The sequence below is a fragment of the Panthera pardus genome, unplaced genomic scaffold (assembly GCF_024362965.1).
Source record: "Panthera pardus isolate Hobbes unplaced genomic scaffold, ASM2436296v1 HiC_scaffold_1, whole genome shotgun sequence".
NCBI classification, from domain to species: Eukaryota; Metazoa; Chordata; class Mammalia; order Carnivora; family Felidae; genus Panthera; species Panthera pardus.
Genome location: NW_026526654.1, coordinates 60,833,481 through 60,854,273, shown reverse-complemented (window position 1 = coordinate 60,854,273; position 20,793 = coordinate 60,833,481).

The window sequence follows — 20,793 nt, the reverse complement described above, 5'->3', positions numbered from 1 at the left end:
TACCACCTTACACCTGTCAGAATGGCTAATGTTAACAACTCAGGTAACAACAGATATTAGCAAGGATGTGGAGAAAGAGGATCTCTTTTACACTGCCGGTGGGAATGCAAACTGGTGCAGCCACTCTGGAAAACAGTATGGAGGTTCCTCAAAAAACTAAAAATAGAACTACCCTATGACCCAGCAATTGCACTACTAGGCATTTATCCACAGAATACAGGTGTGCTGTTTCGAAGGGACACATGCACCCCCATGTTTATAGCAGCACTCTCAACAATAGCCAAAGTATGGGAAGAGCCCAAATGTCCATTGATGGATGAATGGATAAAGAAGATGTGGTATATACATACACACAATGGAGTATTACTCGGCAATCAAAAAGAATGAAATCTTGCCATTTGGAACTACATGGATGGAACTGGAGGGTATTATGCTAAGTGAAATTAGTCAGAGAAAGACAAAAATCAGATGACTTCACTCATATGAGGACTATAAGAGACAAAACAGATGAACATAAGGGAAGGGAAACAAAAATAATATAAAAACAGGGAGGGGGACAAAACAGAAGAAACTCATAAATATGGAGAACAAACTGAGGGCTACTGGAGGGGTTGTGGGGGGGTTGGGCTAAATAAGTAAGGGACACTAAGGAATCTACTCCTGAAATCATTGTTGCACTATGTGCTAACTAATTTGGATGTAAATTAAAAAAAAAAAATTAAAAAAAAATGTTATTGTCATTTAAGTACTACTTTGGCTGTATACCCAAAGTTTTATATGTTGTGTTTTCATTTGACTTCAGTTCAAAATACCTTACAATTTCATTTTTTACCTATTGGTTATTTAGAGAGATAGTATTGAGTTTTTTTTTCTTTTTCAGTATATGAAGTTTGTTGTCAAATTGGTTTCCATACAACACCCAGTGCTCATCCCAAAAGGTGCCCTCCTCAATACCCATCACCCACCCTCCCCTCCCTCCCACCCCCCATCAACCCTCAGTTTGTTCTCAGTTTTTAAGAGTCTCTTATGCTTTGGCTCTCTTCCACTCTAACCTCTTTTTTTTTTTTTCCTTCTCCTCCCCCATGGGTTTCTGTTAAGTTTCTCAGGATCCACATAAGAGTGAAACCATATGGTATCTGTCTTTCTCTGTATGGCTTATTTCACTCAGCATAAGACTCTCCAGTTCCATCCATGTTGCTACAAAGGGCCATATTTCATTCTTTCTCATTGCCACATAGTACTCCATTTCTCCAGTACTCCATAGTACTCCATTGTGTATATAAACCCCAATTTCTTTATCCATTCATCAGTTGATGGACATTTAGGCTCTTTCCATAATTTGGCTGTTGGTGAGAGTGCTGCTATAAAAATTGGGGTACAATTGCCCCTATGCATCAGTACTCCTGTATCCCTTGGGTAAATTCCTAGCAGTGCTATTGCTGGGCCATAGGGTAGGTCTATTTTTAATTTTTTGAGGAACCTCTACACTGTTTTCCAGAGTGGCTGCACCAATTTGCATTTCCACTAACAGTGCAAGAGGGTTCCTCTTTCTCCACATCCTCTCCAGCATCTATACTCTCCTGATTTGTTCATTTTGGCGACTCTGACTGGCGTGAGGTGATATCTGAGTGTGGTTTTGATTTGTATTTCCTGATGAGGAGCAATGTTGAGCATCCATCTTTTCATGTGCCTGTTGGCCATCCGGATGTCTTCTTTAGAGAAGTGTCTATTCATGTTTTCTGCCCATTTCTTCACTGGGTTATTTGTTTTTCGGGTGTGGAGTTTGGTGAGCTCTTTATAGATTTTGGATACTAGCCCTTTGTCCGATATGTCATTTGCAAATATCTTTTCCCATTCCGTTGGTTGCCTTTTAGTTTTGTTGATTGTTTCCTTTGCTGTGCGGAAGCTTTTTATCTTCATAGGGTCCCAGTAGTTCATTTTTGCTTTTAATTCCCTTGCCTTTGGGGATGTGTCAAGTAAGAAATTGCTACAGCTGAGGTCAGAGAGGTCTTTTCCTGCTTTCTCCTCTAGGGTTTTGATGGTTTCCTGTCTCACATTCAGGTCCTTTATCCATTTTGAGTTTATTTTTGTGAATGGTGTGAGAAAGTGGTCTAGTTTCAACCTTCTGCATGTTGCTGTCCAGTTCTCCCAGCACCATTTGTTAAAGAGACTGTCTTTTATCCATTGGATATTCTTTCCTGCTTTGTCAAAGATTAGTTGGCCATACGTGTGTGGGTCTAGTTCTGGGGTTTCTATTCTATTCCATTGGTCTATGTGTCTGTTTTTGTGCCAATACCATGCTGTCTTGATGATTACAGCTTTGTAGTAGAGGCTAAAGTCTGGGATTGTGATGCCTCCTGCTTTGGTCTTCTTCTTCAAAATTACTTTGGCTATTCGGGGTCTTTTGTGGTTCCATATGAATTTTAGGATGGCTTGTTCTAGTTTCGAGAAGAATGCTGGTGCAATTTTGATTGGGATTGCATTGAATGTGTACACAGCTTTGGGTAGTATTGACATTTTGACACTATTTATTCTTCCAATCCATGAGCACGGAATGTTTTTCCATTTCTTTATATCTTCTTCAATTTCCTTCATAAGCTTTCTATAGTTTTCAGCATACAGATCTTTTACATCTTTGGTTAGGTTTATTCCTAGGTATCATATGCTTCTTGGTGCAATTGTGAATGGGATCAGTTTCTTTATATGTCTTTCTGTTGCTTCATTATTAGTGTATAAGAATGCAACTGATTTCTGTACATTGATTTTGTATCCTGCAACTTTGCTAAATTCATGTATCAGTTCTAGCAGACTTCTGGTGGAGTCTATCAGATTTTCCATCTATAGATAGTATTGAGTTTCTAAATATTTAGAAATTGGCCACACATTGATTTGCTATTGATTTCTAATTTGATGCTGTTTCAATAAAGAACATACATGATTTGCACACATTTCAAATTATGTAGACTTCTTTTATAGCCCACATGGTGGTCCAGCTTCACAAATATTCCATGCGTATTACAGGAATGTATATTCTCCTGTTGTTAGGTGGAGTTATTAGGTCAAGTTGATTGATAGTGTTTTTCAAACATTCGTTATACTTAATGATTTTCTGTCAGCTTGTTCTCTCAATTATTGGGAGAGTGATGTTGAAATCTCTGACCATAACTGAGGAATCTAGACTATTTCCATCCTATGGCTCTGTTATTTCAACATAACACACTTATTATTCAAGACCTGGAAAAGAGAGAATTTGAAGAACTTAAGCCAGTTAATACTCTCGGACCAGAAATGGCATATCTGGTTACTTGCCATTGGCAAGAAATAATTATGTGGTCCCAAACAAGGGAATCTGGGAAATTTGGGAGAGGGAGGGGTAAATGTTGTATTTGGTAAGGAAAACTGTATTTCATACAATGAATTTTACCCAGAGTGAGAGTTGAAAATACTCCCAGGTTTATTATGGCTTAGTGTATAGACATGATTCTTTAGACTTCTTACATATGATAAAATTTTAGACTTGTCCCATGCCACACAATGCACATCCTGGACCTAACAAGTGACTTGTTTATCATTTTTAAAATATAACTGAAAGTCTGATTTTATGAAAACTTTGAGATGGACCAGTCATCCCTGTTTTAAGAAATAATATGGTAATGAACAATTTCGTGTCATTGTGTGTCCCAGGTGGCTAGCTGTAATATGTAAATAATTTCATGTAATCTTTACAGAAACTCGATTTTTTATCTTTATTTCTAAGATTATGGCATTGAAGCATAGAGATGTGAGTAATTAATACATGAACAAATAGGTTAAAAACTGGCAGAGCTATTTTTCAGATGTTCACATTAAGTCCACTTGAGGTCAAAGTCCATTCTGTGGGTTTTCCGTGTTACGACTAAGATGAATCTGTTCTTTTCCCCGATGCTGGCAAGTGAGTTCAGGGAGAAAAAGGTGAAAACAAGTTAAAATGATGAGTGACATTTGCGTTTCACTTGAAATGATAAATGAACATAGTAAGAGATAACTTAGATATCCCATGAAATAATTATAAAGTTATGTGATCCATATTAATATAGCTGTTTTCAACTCTTTGGAGGACTCTCATGAAGAAATATTATGTATTATATATTAAATATTATATATATAATTATCTATTATTATATATTATGGCCTCATATTGGCCATATATAATCAGTTTGTATAGCACCATGATTGAAACACACACACACACACACACACACGCGTAAATGAAAATATATGTATTTATATATGTATACAAATATAAATTAGAATATATATATCAAGTATATGTTATATATATATCAGTGTGAGTATACAGGCATATATACATATATATGTACATATGTGTGTGCGTGTGAATGTGTATGTGTTTTCCATGCTTAGAAGATTCTCAGGTTTCTTAATCCCCAAACTGCTATGTGGGGAAAGAATATCTCCCTGAGGAATCAGCATCTTGAAGATTCAGGGCTGATTCTCCCAACCTCCAATGGAGGGTGTCTTGCCAAGGGGAGCTGGAAGTCTGTTTTCCCGGTCACAGTTGCAGAACGCCTCACCCGTGAAGTATGGTCATTACATTTCTGTTATGAACGTGAAAGGCCTATAACTCAAGAAACCTCAGGCATGAGGGAGTTACTAAGATCTTTCATGTAAGCGACAGAAACATAATTATCGCTCTTCAAAGGGGAGATTGAATTTATTTTTATTTATTTATTTATTTATTTTTTCAACATTTTTTATTTATTTTTGGGACAGAGAGAGACAGAGCATGAACGGGGGAGGGGCAGAGAGAGAGGGAGACACAGAATCGGAAACAGGCTCCAGGCTCCCAGCCATCAGCCCAGAGCCTGACGCGGGGCTCGAACTCACGGACCGCGAGATCGTGACCTGGCTGAAGTCGGACGCTTAACCGACTGCGCCACCCAGGCGCCCCGAGATTGAATTTATTTTTATTTCATTGCAAAAGTTGCGTGTAAAAAGAGAGAAATAATAGGAGATACAAATTAACCTCACTAACATAAATGGAAAGATCAGCAGGGATGAATTAAGTACTATTATAAATTGCACTAGAATCTTTTTTCAATGTTTGGTAAAGTTTTGTTTAACTTTTGTTTCATTTTTAAACAATCGACTCAAGCTTCTGCTACTGGAAAAGTTTAAATACAGGAAGATAGCTTTTTGAGCATTGTCGACATGTCAGAGCAAGGAAGTGTTAAAAATGACAGGAAAAATGATTTGCCTTCTTGTACACTTTAGTTTCAATTTCCAGAATTTCTATCACATATATCTCTTCAAAGTGTTTAATTTCCTTTTTTCCTTCTGAGTTGACATGTTGCTCTCTTCTTTTCTTTATAACCTGTTCAGATATACTCCCCCGCCCCCGCCTTGTTTCTGTTCTGTGCAATTAACACTTGAGCAAGGCCATGTATGGTACTCTGCGGTTTTTATACCCATGAATAGAATGCAAATCTGTGTCTGCTCTTTCCAGCTCTAAGAATTTATACTTGATTTTAGGGCTTGACCGTCATCTGTTAGAAATTCTGTTTTCTAAAGGTAACACCAAACAAATTTCAAGTCTAGAATACAATCAGCTGTAACTGCTGTATAGATTCCAAGGCAAACGAAAGCAATTTATGGAATATTTTCTTTAGGGGAGTATCAAAAATATTTCATTAATGGGATGTTCGTGATCTTTGAAAAAATCCTTTACTGTGATAATTATGTGAGATAATAAGAGATTTATATTGCTCTTATCTGTAATAGTATCTGTCTCCAATTATATCTTTATCTCTATCTCATCTCTATTTCTGTCTCCATTCTTGGAAAATGTGTTAGTACGTACTGCCCTTGGATGTGAATTCAAACCAATTCGATGAGTACAATCATATTAACAAATCAAGGGTAAGAATTTGACTACCTCTGCAACCTATGTAGTACCGACATTTTCAAAGGGATGAAGTTCATGTCCAAACTAATGGAGCTGTAAAGAAAGAGGCATACATTTGTAGCCCCAGGATATGCTCTGTATTGTTGCTTATTTAACTGAGTTAGGGTCATATGTTCAGTAACACTGGCTGCTTTTCTGTCATTAGTAAGTAGGATGCAAGACAATGCTAAAGTGAAGGGATTTTTGTGGTGCCACTGTTTTTTCAAAGAAAAAATAATTTTCAGACCCTACGTATTGAAAGCGCCTAAAGACCCTAAAGCCTTAGGTGGAAAACAAAGGTAGAAAATAAAGGTGCAGCTTCTAAGACTGAATGGGTGATTAATAGAAATCATGCATGTTTGTATTTTGACCTGTAATGTTGCAGATTGTCCAGCCATTGGTGACATCCTTAGGGAGATGTGTTTAACTGGCAGCTTGCTTTTCATAAAGAAATACCATAATCTATATCCTTCGTACACAGACTTACCTGTGTGAAGTGACTGACAAATGCATTGTGCAATTCAAGCTTCCCATGTTATTCTCTGCACTTCCTTGCTCTGTCTGCAACTCCCTCATCTGGACCTGCAGTTAGTGCAATGCTCCTCACCCCTAGCATATCCTGTATATGCACCTGATTTAGTCCAGCTGCCTCTTCAACTCTTCCTGCCCATGCTTGACCTTTGATCCACGTCTTCCTCTCGCCCAGACAATGTCTTCGTTATTCTTTTTTATTTTTTAAAGTTTATTTATTTATTTTTGAGAGACAGAAACAACGTGAGTGGAGGAAGGGCAGAGAGAGGGGGAGAGAGAGAGAGCCCCGAGCAGGCTCTGCACTGCCAGCCCAGAGCCGGACGTGGGGCTCGAACCCACGAAATCGTGTGATCATGACCTGTGCTGAAATCAAGAAATCAGATGCTTAACTGACTGAGTGACCCAGGCACCCCTGCCTTGGTTATTCTTTTGCCCACAGGATCCCCTGTGCATTTTTTGCAACAACTCCACATACTCTCCAAACTTGTGGGAGGAATTGAGAGCAAATGACCCCCAGTTTATACAACAGAACTATGTGCAAAGTATGAGATGCTTCCCTGACCAACCAGATGTCCATACAACAATCATGCTCCGAAGAAATTGGAAATTCTGTGGCATTTTTTTTTTGAAATTTGGGAAAACAGAACAATCTGACACATCTCAGCGCTCCTCTAAAGGGAATATAGGCAATAAGAACTGAAGCTCTGACTGATCCTTGAGAATTGAACAAAAATAATGAGAGCTAAGTCACAAAAGGATCTCGATGAGAAGCCAGGCTAAACTGGGAAATACCCCAGGAGTCCTCACATATTTATGGTGCCTATCTTATCAGATCAGAATTAGGGAGCTTCTGAGAAGTTACCTAGAAATATTCATTTATAAATGGGAATAAAACTCAGACAGAGAAGTACAAGATGTTGGCAGGAAGTCTTCTGAGTAAAGATTAGTAGAGATGAGATCCCTAGGGGAGAAATTCTCCTTTTAGTTCCTGAGGGAGGACCATGTACCAGTTGAGGTTTTCAAATTATGCACCCAGATTTTTGTAGTGTGATTGGCAATATAGTATTTTTTCCCAGTTAGTTAGTCTGACAGCTTTAAGCAGTAGAGGACACCCAAGGTGCGAAAAGAAAGTAAAACACCTGTTATGTGCCTGCGCTGTGCTAGTTCCCGAACCTTCCCTGATTACAGTGTTCACAATAGCTTTCCAAATGGGATATTACTCTCGCTGTTTGAATGAGGTTCAGAAGAAGTGAATATGTTTCCTTGGTTAAAAAAATAATGTATATTTTTTGAGAGAGAGTGAGTTAGGAAGGGTCAGAGAGAGAGGGACAGAGGATCTGAAGTGGGTTCTGTGCTGACAGCAGAGAGCCTGATGAAGGACTCGAACTCACTAACCATGAGATCATGACCTGAGAAAGACACTTAACCGACTGAGCCAGGTGGGTGCCCCAGCTGTGAATATGTTTCTGGTGGGGCTTCTTGCCTCCACTATGAAGGTGAGGTTGGCCTGATAGTACAGTCCATCAGAGCTCATTTTAAACATAACGTATGCGATAAGTACTGTTGGCCAAGCTTCTCTGTGGTTTCGTTTTGACCTGCAAATTTATGTAGTAAGTAAAATATCTCGGCTCTAACTTTGTAAATTAAAACCTTGAAAATTTTATGACTTAAAAAAATTATTATTATGTTTTTTACAAATCAATACCTTGGAATTCAAAAGTAATGGATACTATAAAAGAATATAGAAGGAACATCCCAATTTGATAGTAGAGCAGTAAGGTCATTGCATTCTGATATAATGGGTTCAATATGAGTTTTACGTCTGGTTAACTGTATCTTATCTCGGCTATTTGATCTCTTCTTTATCTATTCCCTCTAACTGAAATGGAGGAGCTTGTATGGATCTTGGGCTCTGAAAGCTGGAGATTGGCGGTGGGTGTCCTCCGAGATTTTCTCCATCTCCATGAGCGTGTGGGCTCGATTCCCAGCCTGGAGCTGCTGGGCTTAGGTTCGGTGACGTTTTCCTCTTGACTTCTCATAAAACACCAGATGTGAGCTGCTTGAATGAAAGTAGGTTGGAAGTAGAGAAAGACAGAAAGAATATCTCAGCCAAATCACATCCTCTTCTCAAATGTTTGAATTTGTTCTGTCTGTTTTATGTGTTTGGCATTGGTACATCTCTTTCCATTCAAATAATCAGAGTGCGCCTCACTGCTGCAGAGTTGTAGGCTTGGCTTTGCTTTCTTTCTGCTGGTCTCGGAGAAAAGAAAATCCTCCCTTCTGGCCCCTTTGATACTCTTTCTGAATTTTTGGCTTCTTCAGGAATAGAATAGAATGAGCACAGTGAGCCTTCCCTTTTGCTACTGCCTGTGCAGGTGCTTGGTACACACATCTCTGAGAGGTCTGCAAACGATATAGGTGATTCCTCTCACCCTGAGAATCACCTGGAGCCAAACGTTGATTTTCTGAGATTTGTTTATTTTGGAACAGAGTAATGGTACACACAAGTGCCCTAGACCCTGTATTTCTGGAAGCGGTGGCAGCTTGAGGAGAGAGGGGATGGCTCTGTCCCTTCCCCCTCTCTGCTAGCCCAGTGGAGGCTCCTATGAGGTCATTGCTCCACCTGACGGGTGGCTCAGGTGAGGTGGGCATGTGGAAATAGATTTGGCTGGGCTCTCTCAAGAAACTTACATTTCATCTCCTTTATTTACTTAATTCGGAGGCATTCTACCTGTCTTTTCAACCCTGATTCTCTAAGAGGCTATCCATTTGCTATTCCCATCTGCTTACTCTTTTCTCACTCTGGAACTAAGGCACCATGGATAAATGGGAAGAATAAATGAAGCAGAAATTTCGATGATTCTATTTCATAAGATCAGAACTTCTAATTTGGGAGGGAAGAAGAAAAAATTTGGTCTTTAGTATGTCTTCCTGCCATGGGCTGGATGTTTGGTCTCCCTAAATTCATATGTTAACCCCTAATGCCTAATGTGATGGTGTTTGGATGTGGGGCCTTTGGGAGGTGGTTAGGTTGTGAGGGTGCAGGCTTCATGAATTGGATTATGGACCTTATAAAATGGCCTGTGAGAGATCTCACGCTCTTTCCACCATGTGAGGACACAGTGAAAAGATAGCCTTCTAGGAATGAGGTCCTCATTGGACATGGGATCTACCTGAATCTGCAAGGACCTTGATCTTCACCTTCTCAACCTCCACAAGTGTGAGAAATAAATGTTTGTTGTTTAAGCAGCCAGTATATAATGTTTTTGTTAAAACAGCTCAAGCGAATTAAGACACTTCCCTACTTGGGGTGCCTAAAGTTTATTTTATAGTTGTAACTATTCCAGACCACTAAGGAATCACAATTTAGCCTCCTTGCTGGGTGAAGCACAAAGATTTATAACACTAACTAAGCATTTTAATTACAAAAAATTTATTTTGAATTTGGAAAGCACTTTTTAAGTTACAAAAAATTTTTATAAACATTTTATTTTATACATGGACATGGAGACAAATATATAAGTATGAACAAATCTGCATGGCAATGGCTCCCAGGGGACATAATATACCTTTAAAGTAGAATCTATTAATATGCTTGGAAATCTAAGTGGTTTTCAAAAAGTTGGCTGAGTTGACTAGTGAAATCTATCTCAAACACCAAATCTTTCCCTAGATAAACACATATAACTCCCATTACCTGGCAATTTGGTGTAACCAAAGGTGAGAATTTTGGGAAACAACTTTGCTCAGAGGAAGTTAAAGGTGATGATCCAGAAAATAATCCAGCCCATCGAGAGTGGAGAATGAATTGTTGAGGGCGGCACTTGTCTCTGATTTCATGGATAAGAAGAACAGAATGCAGTTTGTGCTTATTTTTCTCCTTGGCGAGACAACTAAGACAGAAAGAAAATAACTTTTGGACTAAAGCAGAATCTTAATAAAAGCCACGATAACAATAAATTGGAGGCTGACTTTAATTATTGTTTTTCTTTGCATGATTCGCTCTTTGCCTTCTTTGTAAACTTCCTAGCACTTAGTTTTGATTCTTCTTCATCTGCTGATGTTATTTACATACAGAATTGTGATGTGTTTACCATATTATTAAAATAGAACTGGATTTTAATTAAATATCAATTCAGGATCACAGCTTCTAGCTACTTGCCAGCCCTGATGGTGATCGATAGAAGATGCTGAACAAAGAAGATAAACAGCTTTTCTGAATAGTCAAATGTTTTTCATTTCCCTCTCTTCTTCCTTCTCCAGTTTCCCTGCTTTCCTATTCCCCTCTAGACTAGTTTACTGATTCCCCTTCTCTGTCCCTCCACCTGCTTAATTTTTCATACACTGCATATATTTAATTTCCTGTGTGCTTTTCATTCATTCTATAGCATGCATTCAAACACTGGGAACCGGAGATGTTGACTGCCAGATCATCACGTTTGCTAATTCACAAATCTACTTCCACTTGCCAGTTCCTTTGGATTAGGCATCTTTAAAACAGTTTCTATTATATGCTTGTTTCAGAATTATAAAATGTTATTTGCTTGATTGTGTATTTATTTTACAACAATTAATTCACCCTGAGCTGTTATTTGGAAAAACCACTGCCTGCAAGAAGTAAACAGTTCTAAGTATTCTAGAATATTATACCTAATTATCCCTTTATTTTTGTAATTGTACACCATTCCCTTCCAAGTTTGGCATTTTTGTGGATTTAACTCTTGCAGAAATTAAAGCTCTTTCTGAAAAATGTTGCTTAGAAAAATTTAGGATTGGAGATTTGAAAGAGCTGTGCTGAATTGGACATATGCTTCATAAAGTGAAATCTTTGCCTGTACACCATAACCAGGTCATGATGGATTTGTTGAGATGCTCTCATTTGCTTCTTTTACTTATTCATTGGCGTATTTTTTTTGCAAAATTATCTGAATATAAAAATAATTTAAAAGCAATTCAATATCACATATCGGCAGTAGTCCACCGTTCCCTCAAGCCATGAATCTGATCAGGTTCGCTTACAGCCCGGATGTATAAATTCCACAAAATTTAATTCAATAATAATTCACATTGTGTATTCAGTGATGAAGAAATTTCTGTGTTCTCTTTCCCTTCCACATCTGTATGTGTGTGTGTGTGTGTGTGTGTGTGTGTGTGTGTATGATAATTGCGCTGCTAACACAGTTCTGGATTTTTAATTTTCTTCTCCTTATTAAGAACACATGTCCCTTAAAGTTTCTCATATTTGTCCACGTTTACCTTTTTCTGACTGAAGTTTCTTCTTTCCTTTCTCCTTTGCTTGCTTAGGAAGATTCCTATTTACCTTTGTGTTCATAGCAACAATTTCCAGAACAAATTGCTCGCTAAATCTGTCTCCTTCTATTTAGGCTTGTTCTCTTGACTTTTGGGCATATGAACTATCTCCTTAAGGAACTCACCATTTTACGCATCCTTTGCCCTTCAGCTTGACACATGGCCAATGTTAATAATTTTTCTCCAATAAGCAATGAGCACTTGATTATTGCTTTCATGATTTCTCTTCACTAGTCTGTGTTTCAGATACCATCATTTTGCTCCACTCTTACCCTGAAATACAGTGATCGATTCTCTTCTATTTCCCATCTCCTTCCTTTGCTCTTGGGAAGAATATTGGGAAGCATGTTATTATAACATTTTTATGGGTGTTGAGGGGAGGCTGCTCTAGATGCAGGCAGTAGTGCTGTGTAGACTGTAGTTTATGTGCATGGATAGAGATTATTCATGAACTTTCCTGATAAGTTAACCTGTGACTTGCCTCCTTACTGGCCAGTATAGCTCAGGTATGTTTTTAATGGTTTGTGGAATGAGTGAGTGAAAGTTTGAATGAAATTGGTATGTATAATTCTGAAAGATTCAGTTAAGATATAAAACCAGTGCTTTACTAATATCCTAGTGACTATATTTAGCAAGGAAAAATGGTGAGATTAAAAATTAGAAGTTGAGTCATATGAACAAAAGAAAAAAATCTTATTGAGGAAATCAAAACCTGGAAGAGTAGAAGACAAGGAAGAAAGGGCACACTGACTGAGTGAGGCTGTTGAAAAACTTAATTTTAAAAATAAATCATAGAAGATCACATTGGAAGTCCTAGAGGCTATTTTTCTTGCTACTGTAACCTTTGGAATCATAACTAAATTACATGTAATATTTAAAAATCAATAAAAAGTGCCAACTAACAGAAGAGGGGTTGAATGGCCAAGGGAACTATGGAAGGCAAGTAGAATGGAGCCTTTAAACGATATTAACGAGACAGGGACCAAATAAAACAAATGGTCAAACTGCTACCTAAATAATCCATCCATACACCCTCACCTCACAGACATTAAACACACACACACACACACACACACACACACACACACACACACACACACGCCCATACATCCCCATTTTGGAGGCAGCTTTCTTAAAAACACAGAAAAGGTAAACTTTCCAGGTAAGTGATGAATTTTGTTGGCTGACATTTAAGAGGCTTATATTAGGTAAGGAAGTTTTGTTGAGTAACTGACTGAGCCATTTAGTGTGACTGCTTAGAAAATTAATTTTGTTCTTTTTTTTTTTTCTAACAGAAATAACTGTTTCCTACATGAGACACTTTTCCTCCCACTTCTTCTCTACAACCTGTAGATTTAAGTGAAATTAATTACTGAACAGGTCATCAATCATTATCTGTGGACACTAGGAAACAGGTAAATCATGGCATTATGAAACTCTAAAACTTATCCATTAACTCCAGGTAAGTAGATGGTCAAACCCTTCTCAGATGATTGTTAATTAAAATATTTATGGAGGATAAATCTTTAGTTTACCTGTTCAACTTATTTTCAGGCTTTAGAGGGAGAGGGTGGGAGTGAGGGAGGGAGAGAGAGGGGGAATATAAACAGTTAATTGTAGTCATATAAGAAAAATAAAATATTTTCAACTTTTCACATCTGAAATATTCTATCCTCAAGCAGAGTAATTGTCTTACTTCATCCAAAGCAAAATGAAGTAAAAGGTTGGTACTTTAGTAATGAGCTGTCTGTTATGGATACATCGGCATGTCACATCTTTCCCAAGGTAGGGCTATCCTGTTTCCCAGTGAAATAACCCAAGGTGAAATATATGGTTTGGTATCTCAGAGAAAATCTTATTAGAAGCAACTTGGGATCATTGAGGTTGAGGATATTTGGCTTTAAATAAACATGTTTCTGCCTCATGTTGGAATCACATCTGTGAGTTGGCTTGCCTTACTTGGGGGTTATTCCTGTTTGAAAACACCTTCCTTACAAACCTGACTTGCTACTTGGAATGCTTGCTTATCATCCGAGTCACCTTTTTTTTTCTCTTTTAAATCAAAACTCCAGAAAGCCCTTCTTTAAATACAAATATATGCCCCCAGAGAACTGATTCGTTAATCCACTGTATTTTCATGGAGAACACGACACCAAGGTATGAAAATGTCACACAAGTGCCAGAGAAAGGGATTTTGTCAGGCGGTGTGGTGGGGAACAAGACTATTTCATTCATCCCTTAACACAACCCTGGGGGTGATCACTATTCCCGTTTTACATGACAAAAATGTGAGATTAAATAATTTGCCTAAAAGCACACGGTCAGTAACTCTGTTCTTTTTCTTTCCTATCTCTATGTAATGAGTGCTTTTTATTTTTTCAAATGGATATGGGAAAGCGTTGCTTGTTTTGAACTCTTCTCAGCATACCAATACCCTATGAAGAAAGCTCACTGGGCTGAAATGGTACAGTTGGTTCAAGTAGCCTATGTAATATTTGGAGCTACACTATTGTCATGGCTTGTCAAGATCCTGCTCTTTATGAAGGCTCTCGTTTTAGAATGTGAGGGGGTGGAGGCAGGGAGTGAAAGGTGACGGGGGGGTTAAGAGTCACACAAGTTTACCTGAGAATTGCGAAGTGTTCGTGGGAGGTTAATGGAGAACCCAAGTTCACTAGTGACGTTATGTGGAAAGAGGGAGGAAGACAGACAGCAGCAGTCAAATTCATCAAGGCAGTGTGCTTCTGCTTTTGCTTTTGGAGAAGGAGTGATTCCAGAAACCAAGTGGGTTTTCCGGAGAAAGTCTGTGCGATAATAATTTTCATGTCCAAGGCTGTGGCAGTTTGTTTTTTTTTTTTTTTTTTTTGATAATTCGTGTTAAAAAGGAATTTTAGTTTCTCAAAAGAGAAGGCTGTGAGGATGACTTAATTACTATCTTCAAAGATGTAAGGGACTGTTACAGTATTTGGAAGATGACAACCAGCTGTTCTCTGTCTCCGAAGAGGAAAACAGAAAATGAATTTGCAAACTGGCAAGGACTTAGACTGGAGACAAGAAAGAACTTGATTATTATATATTTTCTTCACTGTGGGGCCATTAAATGTTGAAAGAAGTAACTTGTGTGTCTGGGGGATCTGTGGACTTTTCTCGAGTGGATGTCATCTGGTCGGTCCACTCCTCCCTCTGGGCCAAATGTATGCAATATAGAGGACGCAGGTATTAGGAACACTGAGATGCCTTTGGCACTGCGTGCCTCTCCTGATTTCTTTCAGATCCTCTCTAATATAATAGAAGTCTATTGTTTAAAAAATAAGTCTAGGTAAAAATTGCTTTTTTCAAACCTGATCACGATGCTGAAAATAGAATTTTAATACTTACCTTTTCCTTCACTGGGACTCAGTTTCTCACTAAGACTCGATTGCAGAAGAATGCTGTAGGAGTCTTAAATTATTAGGGAACTTCTAGGTATGTCTATCCTGCCACCTGATATGAATGATATAGGGTTAATATGTAGATAAAGAAAGTGCTTGTAATATTAGATCTCTTTTCTGTTTTACTAGGGTTCCTAATGAGTCTTAGGATAAAATTTTCCTGGCAAGTTGAAACCGACAGCTGTAATTCTTCTACCTAGAGACAAAAAGATTCAGGAAGGTGTTTGATGAGTCTGTAAGGGTGTTGTGTGTTTTTAAGTCCTAACTGATAAACTATAAAGTGACACAAAATCAGTTTGGGTGACTCCACATAGATAAAGAGTAGTTTTGGCACTCCAGGCAAAGACACCAATCTGGACCTTTTTAAAGAAGGTAAGAATCTGAAACTGTGTTGAAATAAAAATATAGGGTATTTTGTTATCTTAAACTCACATTTTCTCCATGACGTTTTTTAATACTTTCCTTTTTTTCCTGGTTTAATAAAGTTATATAATATATACATATATATTGACAATGTAATTTAATATATGTATATTTATATTTTAAATAATCTAACATAATCCTACATAAAGTCTTTCCTGATCACCTTTGTCAAAAGGCAGGTTTTCACTAGTGGCTTAAGTTTTTGAAACTCTAAATGATGGTAGGTATTTAATTTTTGGAGAATAGGATTTGTTGCACTGTACTTAAAAAATAAGGTATCATATAGTTCATTGTTTTACAGCTACTCTTCTATTACTCTATGTATGAAGAGCTGAGACAATGCCATTTTATAAATACAGCGATGTTATTTATTTATTTTTCATAAGGAAACCTTCATTTCACGTGACACTATAAAATGGCCCTCCATGCACGTTGCGATGCCTGTATGAGTTGTTTACCTGTCTGCTAATCGCAATTAGATTTCTTGTTAATGACCAGTTTGTAATTGAATGCTGCTAGCTAGTCATTAAAACACAAGAGATCAGAGGAAACAATTTCTCAGGCTTGTGGCATCTTGCTCTGGAGGCTTTGGAAACAGCTCCATGTATATATTTTCCCTTTTAAATTTGCTACTAGAGTAGAAAGGTAGTCAGTCAGTGCTGTTTTGCTCACTATGCATACTTCATTAACATAAGCCTGTCCCTTACAGAATTTCTATTTTAAGAGAGCTGATAGAGATATCAGTCGTACGGTACATACTTAAACCAAGGAGGATGTCCAAAATGTAAAATTTAACTGCACATAGTTATACTGAAGTACTTTAATGTCTGTCTTCGAATGGAACTCAATTAGGGTAGGTGGTTTGACTTACCAACACTTTCTACCCCCTTTTCATAGCAAATTTGATGTTTTAGACTCCAAATAGCATCTTGAAACTGTTATTTTCTTCTCGATATCAACCAGTTCCGTCCCCCTCACGACGTACTTAAAGAGGAAATTGAGGCCATAAAAGGAGATCAACCTCATCTTTTCGTTTCCAAGTCCTGGGGTTTAATAGAAAGGGAAGATTGAGGGGGCTTCCTTCCTTGAAGGACGCTGGAGACAACAAACTGAGGGTTGATGGGGGGTGGGAGGGAGGGCAGGGTGGGTGATGGGTATTGAGGAGGGCACCTTTTGGGATGAGCACTGGGTGTTGTATGGAAACCAATTTGACAGTAAATTTCATATATTAAAAAAAAAAAAAAAAAAGAAAACCTAACGGTGTGATGTGAATTGATAAGTAAACAACTAATGGTTAAAATAAACAGTTAATTTATAAAAAAAAAAAAAAAAAAAAAAAAAAAAAAAAAAAAAAAAGAAGGACGCTGGAGAAATGACAATGACAGACCCTTCATCCCAGTTTGCAGTTTGCAGGGCTCTGCTGTCTCCCACCCATTGGCCAATATTCGGGCGAGGGGAACATACCCACAGCTCTTATTAGGAGTTGCGCCCGGGCTCTCAAACACCTGAGTTAAACCCACTTTGCTGTTATGCCAACTCTACATTTGGTAGACACAAGAGTATACTTATTATTGTATTTCATTAATATTCCTAAATACATACATATGTACATACGTAAATATGCATGTATATACCTCGTAGGAGCATCATTCATAGAGCTTTAGAATATCGAGGGGCATTGAGTCATGTTTTCAGACGCTGATGAGAAAATTTCTCATTCTGATCCAGTCAATAAAGCAACGAGTTTTCCGGAGTCTTCTCAAGGGCTGATTGCTAGGCAGAACAAATTCTTTAAAACTTTTTTGCCCTTTAACTTTATTAAATGCCTGACATTTAACAACATTAGCTGATGGCAGAAGATGTGTGCTGCCCCGCGTGCTGTATCCTGGAACATGATGCAAGACATAAAAAGAAATCTGGTCGGAAATGTTGCCATTAGTTTGGAAGTTGCTGTTTAATCCGAGTTATTTTGGGGAGGAAGATGACTCATAGAAGCTAAGTGTTCATACGGATGGTGATATTGTAGGAGGCTGGCGTGGCTCCTCATTAATCTTATTTCAATTAGAACTCTTCACAGCCTGCAATTAGAATGTTGTGGCTGTGATGAATCCATACTGTACATGTGGCAGCGACTGTTTTCCAATGAAGAAAAACAGGCCGCTTGGCATTTTAAAGATGAATTTCCATTTGGGGTAATCCAATAAATGCTTATGCTTTGCCTACTCTCTCTACGCCCTTAGAATTGTCTCTCGAAGCTAGCGGAAGGTTCTGACTGATGCTAACCATGTCAGACATCACTCTGGCACATCTTCTAAAACGTGTCTTAACCGTGATGGAGCACCCCCAGAAGAATTTGATGCTTGTATGTAGTTTAGACAAGGGATCTGCAACCTTTGTCTTAAAGAGCGAGATAGCAAGTGTTGAGGCTTGCGGGCTGTACGGTCCCTGTTGCAACTACTCAACTCCGCCTTTGTAGCTCAAAAGCAGCCATAGACAAGAAGGGAACAACTGGCTGTGTCTGTATTTCAATGCATCTTTATTTACAAGACTAGGTAGCTGGCCTGTGAGGCATAGTTTTTGACATCCCCCTCTCCAGCCCACCCCCGTTTATCCATTTTCTGGAGCTTGGGGATCTGGCAAAGTTATGATCACTTTCAAAGTTTCCGCCTACGTTGTCTATGTTCTTTCATCAAACTTATCCTTATAATACTGCTTTTAATACTTTTTAATGCTTCTAATTCTTCTATTTTCTGGGCGACTCTGAAGGATTATGTGTGAATTTGTGTCTTAATACATATATTCTTTTACCTCTGCTTCGCACGGATGCAATGAACCAAATTGGACAAAGTGTCATCCTCATTTTCCCTTCATAATTTCCGTCACTACAGAATGACTTTTCTGAGGCATTAAAAATGTCAAGATGTGACAACATGAACATTACTTTTTCTTTCAAATATTTCAAGTGATTGACAAATATTTCCTGTGCCAGGCACCTTGGTAGACACTGTGAAAGAAAACGTCCATCTTCGTTGTCGAATAGAAACACAGAAATAGGCCCTCAACGACAGTATGGGCCAGAGATCGTGTATTCTGGGGTCTCGTTTCAGACTTGCAGCCTTTTTGAAGAGGCTAGACTATAGTCATTAAATAGTAAACGTTATAAAGCTGTTATAAATAAGTATTAAATATTGAAGTGTATGTGCTAAGGACTATAAGGACTTCTTCTCCATTATCATTAATCATCTGTGATACACCAGGCATGACACTTTTGCTGGAATAAAAAAAGAGGACTAAAACAGCAGCTCAGAGGGGCAGATGTGTATTTGAGGTAAGGAAGACAAAATAGGGAAAGCTTAAGCCAGCACAGATCAAGAAAGACTTGCCACGAGAGGCATTTAAGCTTAGGTTTGCTGAATGTACAAAGGGCATTAAGAGATGGACCATATGGAAAAGATCAGAAAAGCAGCTGTGAATTAATCTCCCCTTCCCCCGGGGTGCCAGGGTGGCTCACTTGGTTAAGCGTCTAACTCTTGATTGCAGCTCAGGTCATGATTTCATGGTTTGTGAATTTGAGCCCCGTGTCGGGCTCCGCACTGGCAGTGCAGAGCCTGCTTGGAATCCTCGGTTTCCCCCCCTCTCTCTCTGCCCTCCCCTGCTTGCTCTCTATCACTCTCTCTCGAAATAAATAAACAAACATGAGGAAAAAAAAACCCGAATGCAGTAACAAGAATATTTTACACCCTGATGTAGTAAAATAAACAACAGACTAGAATTTGTAAAGCCTTATGAACATGTAAATATACGTTAGCTCTAACATAAACTTGAATAGAGACAAGGAGTATTGGAGAGCAGTAGTTTCAGAATGAGGTAGAGATACAGATATATCCTTTTATCACCACTTACTGTGTCACCGCAGGCAAGTTCTCAAACCTCTGAGCTTGATTGACTCTGAACTCTTAATTTCTTCCTTTGTTAACCGGACTATGAATAACTGTCACGTAGGCTGTTTTTGTGCGCAAATAACTACAGAAGGGCTTCAAGATGGCAAGATGGCTGCAGCAATTCCAGACGTTGCATCCAGGCATGACGATGTCAAGAGGAAGAAGAGAGGTAATGATTTCATATGACTTGCTTTACAGTTGAAGATGCTTTCCTGGAAGCATGTCCCTGGATTTTCTTTCATATCTCATTGGTCAGTATTGACCACTTGCCCATTCCTGAACCAGTCATTGTCAGGGAGAATCAGATAGACCTTGGGCCACCCTGGGGTGGCAGAAGTGGAGTCACGATGCCCTGAAGCACATCGCTCTATGGGAAGGGGTGGGGACTTGTACAAAAAAAAAAACCCAGAATCTTGGCAGGAAAGAATGGGGTACAGAACCATTAGTGTCCTTGTCTTTTTTAGGATTAAAAGGGAGGGATGCCTGGGTGGTTCAGTTGGTTAAGTGTCCGAGTCATGATTTTGGCGCAGGTCATAATCTCACGGTTCCTGAGATGAAGTCTATGCTGGCAGTGTGGAACCTGCTTGAGATTCTCTCTCTCCCTCTCTCTATGCCCCTCCTCTGCTCTCTCTCTCTCTTTCTCTCTCAAAGTAAATAAACCTAAAAAAAATTAAAAGGGTTTATGTTGAAAAGGGAATAGGTCAGCACTTGGTATAGAGAAGGCACTTAATAAAAGATAGCTAAAACCATTGTTAATTTTACCACTTCAAGTCTTACAGATTCAATTTTCTTAACCCTAAAACGTTCTTTAAATTTTTTTTCTAGCATTAATATTATGTGCCAATTTTACTTTCTCATTTTTTTTATATGTGATCTTTTCCTAAACTCAGTTTTATCGAGGTATAATTAAAATTTTGGAAAGTGTTCAGATCTTAAGTATGATGTCTGATGAATTTAGACAAATGAATGCATTCTTATGACTACCACCCCAGTAGAACAGTTCTGTTACCTCAAAGAATGCCCTCATGTCACTTTCAAGCTCATTCTTGAACTTCATATGAATGAAATTATTCAGTATGTTTCCTTTTGTCTCTGGCTTTTCCCACTAAATATAGTGGTTCAACGTTCTTTTTATTACTGAGTAGTAGTCTATTGTGTAGATACGTTACAATTTCTTTATGTATGACTTAGTAGACATTTAGACTATTTCTGGTTT